The sequence below is a fragment of the Meleagris gallopavo genome, chromosome 1 (genome assembly GCF_000146605.3).
Source record: "Meleagris gallopavo isolate NT-WF06-2002-E0010 breed Aviagen turkey brand Nicholas breeding stock chromosome 1, Turkey_5.1, whole genome shotgun sequence".
Classification (NCBI taxonomy): domain Eukaryota; kingdom Metazoa; phylum Chordata; class Aves; order Galliformes; family Phasianidae; genus Meleagris; species Meleagris gallopavo.
This window is the reverse complement of record NC_015011.2, coordinates 190,051,766-190,061,030: the sequence shown is the minus strand read 5'-3', so window position 1 is coordinate 190,061,030 and position 9,265 is coordinate 190,051,766. Positions and strand designations below refer to the sequence as shown.

The window sequence follows — 9,265 nt, the reverse complement described above, 5'->3', positions numbered from 1 at the left end:
TGCCATTGGCCTTCTTGGCCACCTGGGCACACTGCTGGCTCATGTTCAACCAAGCATCAATCAACACCCCCAGGTCCATCTCCTCTGTACAGTCTTCCAGCTGCTCTGCCTCACACCTGTAGCGTTGCCTGGGGTTGTTGTGATCAAAGTGCAGCACTTGATCTTGTTGAACTTCATCCCATTGACAGCAATCAGCCTGTCCAGATCCTTCTGTAGAGAGCCTTCCTACCCCTGTGCGGATCAATACTTCCCCCCATCATGGTGCCATCTGCAAACATGCTGAGGGTGCACTCAGTGCCCTCATCCAGATCATCTCTGGGCAGCCAGGTCTGCTGGTTGGCGACCCTGCACATAGCAGGGGGTTGGAACTGGATGAGCACTGTGGTCCTTTTCAACTCAGGCCCTTCTATGATCAATAAAGATGATATCAATAAAGATATTGAGCGGGACAGGTCTTGCATGGTATGCCTGTAGTCCACCCAGGCATGAGGTATCACTGCATAATGCAATGTGCTTTGTAAAGCTGCTGCAGCCATTATGGATGCTGGCTGCATTTAATGTGTGGCAAAGAAACCAACTTTGCATTCTTGTGTTTTTATTCTGAAGCCATTCAGGGATTGTACTAATGAGACTGTCAGAGCAGAAAGCTGGTTCTGAAGCAGTAGCCTCACTTGCACACTCCCCTGGGAAAACTCTTCCTTGTATAATGGAGGTCTAGACAAACTATGCCTCTAATTTTAATTGCCACGTTACATGCTGTAAGAATGCTGTAAGAAGAAAGGTATGATAATTCAGCTCTGAGCTAAAAAAGAGTCGTGGTGGGTAACCAGCAGGCTCATTCTTTCAGTGTTGGATTGAAGATTCGACATTCGATTGATCTACAGTCACACCAACAGATAACATTATACATCCAGGCTGGATGTGGCTCTGGGCAGCCTGGGCTGCTGGTTGGTGACCCTGCACACAGCAGGGGGTTGGAACTGCATGAGCTCTGTGCTCCTTTGCAACCCAGGTCATTCGATGAATACCCCAAAATCTTGGGGCTGTTACGTGTGGCTGCATCCTCATCCGATTCTTTATTTTCTTTGTGGCTTCTCTGTTGAACAATACAACATTGTCTTATTAACAAATTATTTCCCAATGAAGCTGGAGAGCTTATGGATGCAACTGCAGAGCTGATGCCCTTCCCACACCCTCTATAAAGGCTGTCGTTAATGAGCTGAGTGCAAGTGTGACCTTCCCACAACGTTACAATGCCTAGCCATAATATATTCTGTTTCTGAAGAATGGTTACTGCCCAAATTAATTTTCATACAGGATTTTTAATTTAAATCAAATTATTTTAGATAGAGTCTACATTTAGCCATAACCAAGCTCGTTCATGTGACAGTGAGCATCACCTTGTGCCACATGTCAAATATTCATGTAAAGGTGAGGCTGGTGATGAGTGATTGGTTTCTTCACTGAGCTACAGGTTAGGATTGAGCATTGATCGTGCAGCTTTCACGCTCCCTGTGGTTGAGATGTGTGCATTAGGAAACAGGAACTGCTTTCTCCTTCCACTGGAAGCTCTCCTGTAAGTATTGACACATCTTAGGTTGTCAGTGCTTCACACGGAGCCCATAAACACCTGCAAAATGCTGTTGTTTCCCAGTGCCCTCTTTTCCCAGCACATCTGTCTTGTGGATCTAAACCCCGTGCCTGGCTCACAGTTACAGTTGGTGCAGGAAGAGGCTGGGAGTGGAGTCAGGGGAGGTTTAGGTTGGATGTGAGGAGGAAGTTTTTCATGCAGAGGGTGGTGAGGCAGTGGAACAGGTTGCCCAAGGAGGCTGTGGATGCCCCATCCCTGCAGGCATTCAAGGCCAGGCTGGATGTGGCTCTGGGCAGCCTGGGCTGCTGGTTGGCGACCTGCACACAGCAGGGGGTTGGAAGTTGTCTTTTTCAATCCAGGCCATTCTGTGGAGTCCTCCATCCTTTGCTACTTAGATTTTTCCATCCCTTTCTCATTGGGGTTTGTATCCCTGCAGCACTGGATGAACACATCATGTTCTCAGCTCCACCATTGTCTCTCCTTTCAGTAACACCTCTCAGGCCCGCAGCATCATCCTTGCAGAGATGGGGAGGTGTGAGGATGCTGTGGGGCAGTAGGTGGCTCACTGCCCTCATTCCAACCACATCTCTGCATCCTTGTGTGTTGTTACTCTAAGAGATGCTGCCTGCAAAGCTTCGGTACCAATATTCCCCCACTGAGGATATGGAAGAAGGTTCATTTCTTGTCCTGCTTGGGGAGAATCATAGAATCATGGAGGAAGGGACCCCAAGGATCGTGAAGCTCCAACCCCCTGCTGCATGCAGGGCTGCCAACCTCCACATTTAGTATTAAACCAAAGAATAATGGCTAAGATGTTTCTTTTTTTCACCTCCTTAGCTGCAGCTCTTGTTTGCTACCCCCCAGTGGGAGACCAGGGAACTTCTGACTTTGGGTGCTGCTTTTCACTTCTTGCTCATCCTTTTCTGCTGGCTGGCAGCGCTGATAAGAGCAAAGAGCTCTGTGCTCCCAGCAGCAAGCCCACAAAGCCAGGAAGCCTGTGAGGATTGCACCATGCTTCAGACAACATATTTTTCAATGCCAGTACCTTCTACCAGCAGAGAAACAGAGGGGAACGTAGAGCAGACAGCCCCTTTCAGCCCTTTCCCCATAGGGTGATTTACCTGGGGCTCTGTTTGCAGGCACAGAGGTAGGTCTGCATGTGAGCACTGCAGAGAGCTACACAGGGTGCTCAACTTGGATGCTGCAGGCTTTCACTTTGTGACTTCCCAGGCATTTCTTTTTCTCGAGGACTGATGTGATGAGCTGCTGGGGGAAGCCTCATCTCTTCTGTTAGACCAGATTGTAATGTATCACAAAATCCCAGAATGGCCAGGGTTGGAAGAGACCTCAAGGATCATGAAGCTCCAACCCTCACTGCCACATGCAGGGCCATCAACCTCCACATTTCAGAGCAGCCCAGGCTGCCCAGGGCCCCATCCAACCTGGCCTTGAACACCTCCAGGGATGGACAGGGCATCCACAGCCTCTCTGGGCAGCTGTTCCAGCTTCCCTGTGCTGCAGGGCCTCTTAACATACAGCCAGGGCACCACAGGCCTCTATACACATTATTCTTCTGGCTCTGGAGAGAGAGTGCTGAAGGCAAAAGGAGCAGATGATGTACAGAGTGGAAATGGTAATAACATTGTCCCAACGTTAAATTGATGCAATACAGGGAAAAAAATAGGCTTTTGGATCTGAGGTTCAGCTAAGAGTGATTGCCAGGAGAGCTGTAAGGCTGAGGAGGGAAGCAGATAGCTTGCTTCAGTTAACACAGAGACTCCCTCCCCAATTCATTTTATTTGTCAGCCCAGAATGAGCTTTAAAAGACTTTCAGATTCATGCTCTCTCTCAGCAGTCTGTAGTTCAGGGAATCTTGTTTGCCTGCAGCCTTCGTGCCCAGAATATGTCAGGGTTCATTCTGCTGCCTTGTGCAAACAGAGGGGAGGGAGAACCCCTAAGATGTCCTTCCAGCAAACCTGGCACACTGCTGTCCGAGAGCCCTGGGCTGAGCGAGGCACCTGGCAGGCAGGCTTTCTCATGGCAGCTGCTGAAGGAGCCCCACGAGGAGCCCTCCTTTCCCAGAGCTGTCTGCAGGAGCAGCTTGGCTCTTTTTCCCATCCTTTGACTCACGCCTGTCTGATGGGCAGGAAGCACTCTTGGAGTTGAACTTCTTTCCTCGGGGAATAAGAATGAGGGAAATAACGTTGTTTGCTTTGCATTGAGGGGCAGGTTTCTTGCCTGGCTTTTCCATATGGGCAGCAATCCTCCTGGTCCTTCCATGCCACTGCAGAGTGTCACGGTGCCAACTACTCCGTTGTGACTCTGATCTGGTTGGAGTTTGCTGCCTGGCACTGTTCATATCATAGAACCATAGAATGGCCTGGGTTGATCATCTAATTTCAACCCCCTGCTATGTGCAGAGTCACCAACCACCAGCCCAGGCTGCCCAGAGCCACATCCCTGTTTGGGAAATGAGTTGAAATTAATAATGAGGGATGAGGGTTTGTCTGGCTTCGTCAGCAGAGTTGGATGCTGAGATCCAAATTTGGTGTGATTACGTTTTTCAGATGGCTGCATTTCACTTCCAGCCTTGGAAAAAAAGACCAGAGTTCTCACCCAGACATGTTTTGTTGTGTGTGTGTGTGTGTGTGTGTGTGTACACACGTGCACAAATACACATCCAAGTGATAGTGTGTGCATACACGTGCATTTATGTGTGTCCCTGTGATGTCTCATAGTGAAGTAAGTGCTGGCTTGGGTCCTGGAGGCACTGGGAAGCAACGAGGTCTCCAAATAGAAGTCAGCTTTCTAAAGTTCTGCTAATTGGATTTGTTCACATATGCTGTGGCTGATAAGCAGAAGGTTAATAAGAAAGTTGATTTTCCTAGTTGCCAGATTTCTCTTTTTAGTCAAATAATTTAAGGGAGAAATACAGCTAAAGACATCAGATTTATTCCTGGGCTTAATACAGAGTAAGGATGACTGTATTTTAAACATTGAGCCCTTCTGTCAGCAGCTCGGTTTAAAAGCAGTAATTCCAGTTGGTTCCCATCATCTGACTTATTTTTAAGACACCCCCCCCACATCCTTCACTCTATTTACTGCATCCCTGATTGGCAGTGTTTGGGAATATGTACTGTAAAAGGGGGAAATGAAATAGCAAGGAATGGAAACAGTTTTTTTTCTGCAGTGCTGTTTCCAGCTCGGATCTCCAAGCACACAGCATCAACTAAGAGATCTGTGGGATGGCACATTTCCTTCCATCAGAGCACAGATGTTGTGTGAGCATCCTCAGTCAGGCACAGCCTGCTCCAAACTTGCACATCTATCCTTAAAACCACGAGAGGGGATTTTTTACTCATCAGAGGGTGGTGAGGCAGTGGAACAGGTTGCCCAAGGAGGCTGTGGATGCCCCATCCCTGCAGGCATCCAAGGCCAGGCTGGATGTGGCTCTGGGCAGCCTGGGCTGCTGGTTGGTGACCTGCACACAGCAGGGGTTGGAAGTGGGTGAGCACTGTGCTCCTTTGCAACCCAGGCCATCCTATCGTTCTATGATTTTTTCACCCCTAAAACCTCTGCACCAAGAACTGGGTTAAAATTCTTCTGCAGTATAGGAGCAACAAAGCACTGTGTGTGGCCTGATTTTGTCTTGGAGGGAGTTGATTTTCTCCATCATAGGCTGCAATGGTGCTGTGTTTCAGATTTAGGATGAGAATAATGTTATACACAGAGCCAAGGACTTGTGCTCCTTGTGCCCTGCCAAAGGGGTGCAGAGAGCTGGGGGGTGGGGGCATGGCCAGGCCAGCTGACCCCAGGGCTGTTAGGGTTAGGGATCAGTAGGGTTAGGGATCAGTAGGGTTAGGGATCAGTAGGGTTAGGGATCAGCAGGGTTAGGGATCAGTAGGGTAGGGATCAGTAGGGTTAGGAATCAGTAGGGTAGGGATCAGTAGAGTTAAGGATGAGTAGGGTTAGGGATCAGCAGGGTTAGGGATCAGTAGGGTTAGGGTTCAGTAGGGTTAGGGATCAGCAGGGTTAGGGATCAGCAGGGTTAGGGATCAGCAGGGTTAGGGTTCAGTAGGGTTAGGGATCAGCAGGGTTAGGGATCAGTAGGGTTAGGGATCGGTGTGGTGCTTTGCCCAGCAGTAAAAGCCAGAAGTAAGGAGGAAAGCAATTTGGGATTTTCCAAGTTATGAGTTGTTTTGTCTTCCTAAGAACCCATTCGTTACCTGTGACAAACCCTGCTTTCCAGGGAATGTTTGCTCTGCATTGGGTATGAGTAACAGCCCCTGAACTGTTTTAAGAGAAATTAAGTGCTGGAGAAGGAAATCTGTGAGTGGTTTACCTGATGTGAGGAGCTGGGAAAGGGGAGATAGCAGCAGGACAAGGGGAAGTGGATTGAAGTTGAAGGTGGGCAGATGGAGGTTGGATGTGAGGGGGAAGTTCTTTACTCAGAGAGTGGTGAGGTGCTGGAACAGCTGCCCAGAGAGGCTGTGGATCCCCGTCCATCCCTGGAGGTGTTCAAGGCCAGCTTGGATGGGGCCCTGGGCAGCCTGGGCTGCTGTGAGATGTGGAGGTTGGTGGCCCTGCCTGTGGTGGGGGGTTGGAGCTTCGTGATCCTTGAGCTCCCTTCCAACCCAAGCTGTCCTATGATTCCATGAATAGATGAAAAGGCTTTGTCACTATGCATAGGACTTGGGATTTTAGATTTCTACGTTTCTATTTCTCTGTTCTAATTAGTCTTAAAAATATCTTGGATGTCAACGTTGGGTATATTGGCTTCAAAGTGAAGATTGCCATGGTAAGGTAGGTAAAAGGTCCCCTTTAAACAGGGGTCTGTAGAAGATGCTTGCAGAGAGACAACACAGCTTTTTGTACCACTGCTCCTTCCATCACATAACCAGGTGTTTATCCATCCTTCCAGTTTCATCCAGTCATTCTTCAGTGCTTGTTGTCCAAGAAATCCATGGAGCAGAGCTCAGTGATGTTCTCATTTGCAATTGGAACGGGCGTACCTGGGGCAGTGGGGAGCTCCAGGATTGCTCTGACATAGGGTTGGGGGTTTGGGGGTGCTCTGTGGGGCCGGGGTTGGGCTTGGTGATCCTTGTGGGTCCCACGGAGCTTCCTCTGCTGTGTGTTGGAGGGGCAGCAGGTCTAACAGCTTCCCTGCAGTGCTGTAAAGAGTGCCTGAGAGCAGCAGTTTACCACCTACTTGACAGCACAGCAGTAGGCTTCTCCAAATGGGGCTGTGGGTGGTGGTTGTGTGTTCTGCAGTGCAGCCTGGTGGCTGTCCAATAAGTTTCCTTTTTTTTTTTTTTTTTTTTCTTTTAAGTGAAGTTGAGATTATTGAATATTAAATGTTTTGAGAATTGAAGCAGTTTTAGGGACAGAATCGTGGAATCATTCAGGTTGGAAAAGACCTCTGAGATCATCACGTCCAACCCCAGCCCACCACACCATGCCCGCTGAACACATCCCTCAGTGCCACATCCCCACAGTTCTGGAGCACCTCCAGGGATGGGGACTCCCTGGGCAACTGTGCCACTGCATCACTGCTTTTTGGAGAAGAAATTTTCCCTAACATCCACTCTGAACCTCCCCCTGTGATTCTACTAAAAGCAAAGAAAGCACTGAGATTTCGGTGCACGCGTGGATTTGAGCGTAGTGCTGAAACTTTGAGTCTTCCAAAGCAAAGTGAGATTGAATCATGACTTCCCTGGTCATCCTGATGCCAAAAAAGCACTGATCTGCAAAGCTGTTCAGGTCTGTACGTTCACAAGAGCAGGTTGGATGGGGTTCTGGGCAACCTGGTCTGGTACCAGGTCTGGAGGTTGGTGGCCCTGCCTGGGGTTGGAGGGAGGGGAAGGAGTTGGAACTTGATGATCCTCGGTGTCCCTTCCAACCCAAGCCATTCCATGATTGTGTGAATACAAGCAGACAGAGCATCTGGCTCAGTTCTCTGTGGGTCACTGGTTGTAAGTGGTGCAGCTTTGCGTTGTTGGAGGAAAGGGCTGAGATGACATCTTGGTGTCCATTGAAGACACCAAGGCTGACATCAGGCTTGCACTGAGCGTTCCGTGGCTGTCGGTGGGATGGGGGTAGCACACTGATGGCAGAGCTGTCAGGTGTTTGGAAATATTGAGCGTCCTGGATGGCTGATAATGAAATGCATGGTGGCAATATGTCTGAGATGGTATAAAATTCCACGTGTGTGGAGATGTAGAGGTGAGCTGTGGGTATCCCTACTCACTGTGGGGAGTGAACCACATGGCCTCTAAGGGTTCCTTTGCAATTCTGTGATATCACTTCGGCTCTGTCCTTTTTGTAAAAGGTGGGTTTGTGTTGAACACATCAGCACAGTCAGAGCTGTTCTCTGTAGGTGAGAACCAATTAGGCAACCATTTGTTAACTCTAATGAGCAGCAGGCGAGCTGTTCCCTCAGACCTGAGCCTTACTCCGCAAGAAAGGAGGGGGCAAAGCTGGGAGGTTAGGAGAGGGAATCAGTCCTGTTCAGCCCTACCTTCCAGCCTCCTTCAGGCTGTGGGGAGCTGGACCCTCTGGGGCACAGAGGAAGGGCTCAGCAGGGAGGTGGCTGAATGCCCCATTGCTCTGGGATTGCAGGTATTAGGAGGAAGTTTTTCATGCAGAGGGTGGTGAGGCAGTGGAACAGGTTGCCCAAGGAGGCTGTGGATGTCCCATCCCTGCAGGCATTCGAGGCCAGGCTGGATGTGGCTCTGGGCAGCCTGGGCTGCTGGTTGGCGACCTGCACACAGCAGGGGGTTGGAGCTGGGTGAGCACTGTGCTCCTTTTCACCTGCATGCCCTGTTCTGACCCACGGTCCTGGCCCATGCTGATGTCAGGCTGGGCAGCGTGGGCAGAGTGGGGCACGGGCACTGCTCAGTAGTGGCATGTGGGGTTATGAGGGTCAAGTTTCTACCTGTTGTAGTGAGGCTTTTGGGGTCTGGATGTGACAAGCTGAGGTGGAAATCCCAAGTACCAACCAGAGCAGAGAAGGTGACAGAAGGTTTGCTGCCTGAAGCCCGTAACATTTCATCTTCAGTAACAACAACAAATGTGGTCTGCGGATTCTTAGGAATAAAGGTTATATTTGGTGTCAGGCTTTTTGGTGTGAGCCGTGTAAATAGTACAGAAGGATGTATTGATCATTGTTTGAGCTGCATCAAACTGGGGTGTGCTCTTTGAAGTACAATTGTTTTGATCTGTTCCTTGGTTTTTTGTTTTTTTTTTTGCAGCTTTTCCGACGCGTGGCAGCTGCCTTGCCTGGAATGGAAAGCACACAAGACAAAAGTAGAGAAGACAGTATCCTTTATGCTGCAGAGCTGTGGTGGCAGAGCGCTGCCAGTTACCGTGGGTGAAGAGAATGCAGGTCCTGAATAACAAAGGCAGGAGGAGGAGGAGGGGGGTGGTGTCTGTCCTGCAGCCCTTGGTCAGCTTATGGGAGGGGAATGGAGGCAAGTAAGGCTTGAGGTTGAAGTGCTGAGGAGGAACTCTGCTCATGCAAATGGAGGAATCTCCAAGGATGGAGATCCCATAGCCATTTAGCCCTGCAGAGAAGGACCTGGGGGTCCTGGTGGATGAAAAGCTTAACATGAGCCAGCAGTGTGCTCCTGCAGCTCAGAAAGCAAATGGGATCCTGGGCTCCATCAGCAGAGGGGT

The 9,265-nt window shown here is 49.6% G+C and overlaps 1 protein-coding gene across 2 annotated transcripts in view; it reads left to right on the top strand.

Annotated features, from left to right (window-relative positions):
* The window catches only part of FCHSD2 (FCH and double SH3 domains 2), a 569,931-nt gene that overhangs the window by 239,232 nt on the left and 321,434 nt on the right, over positions 1 to 9,265 (top strand). The gene's annotated exons all lie outside the window — the stretch shown is intronic.